Raw genomic sequence first — 1,136 nt, forward strand, 5'->3', positions numbered from 1 at the left:
AGAAGCTTCTTCAGCTCTGACAGGATAGTGTGGAATGGAAGGATTTACGGTATATTCCTTGCAGAGAGCTAGTTATCTGCACCCTTTTAGAGCAGGGGTGTCAAACCTGCGGCTTGTGGGCCAGTTTCATCATATCCCCCCCTCCCCAGTTTAGGGAAGAGGAAAAAAGTTCCCCTTTTTCTCCTTTCCTAAACCAGGGCATGACGGCCTGTGAAGATGCATTTTGACACCCCTGTTTTAGAAGGTCCTTGAAGCACTTATGACCCTGAGAACATAGATAAACCTCCAAGTGCTTCAAGGACCTTCTAAAAGGATGCAGATTACCAGCTGTCTGCAAGGAATATAAAGCCTTCCATTCCCCACTATCCTGTCAGAGCTGAAGCAGCTTCTTGGATGAGAAGCAAAACATCTTCAAAGGAAAAAACAAGAATGTCCAGTTGCCTCCTGAAAAAGCACTTTTGGGAAAACCATGACCTGGATGACTGAGAATCTCTGTAGACTTTTGGTAGGATGTGATTACCCATTCAGGAAAATGTCCTTCTGCAGCCTGAATAATTAGAAACCTTTTTCCATTCCAGGAGAAAGTAGCAATTCTTTCCTTAGTTTTGCTATCAGTTAAACTAAGTGTTATCTGTTGGACAACTTTTAAAGCACTTTCTCTGCATCCGAAAAGATATAATTTTCACCTCATCATATTATTGTCCTCTAAGGTCTTATTTCTACTTTTACTGTCATCTCATGTCCATGAGTATTAAGTCATTGCACCTATTTTAAGGTAAGATTTCCCCCCTTCATCTAGTACTATCCTGCTTTAAGTTGCGTAAATGTGCAGTGCTTGGTCACCCATTATCTTTGAGGTGAGATTAGATGACCTGTTGTGGCAGTGATTAGAGGGCTAGAGTATTGTGAGGCCAATTCCTCTCTAATCACTTGCCAGCTTCAATTGCAGTAGTTTCCTCCCAGTACAGGACCTCTTCATAAGTGATTGGTTTCCTGTCCCCCCACCTCCCACATAATCAACTTCTCTACTTCCTTATTTTTGATGACATCTCTTCATGCCTTCAACAAAGCTGAAGAGAGCTCAGCAGGTTTCCACTATATTATTTGGGGAAGGGTATGAATGTTCTGCTTTAACA

The sequence above is a fragment of the Natrix helvetica genome (assembly GCF_964273705.1).
Source record: "Natrix helvetica genome assembly, chromosome: 3".
Lineage (NCBI taxonomy): Eukaryota > Metazoa > Chordata > Lepidosauria > Squamata > Natricidae > Natrix > Natrix helvetica.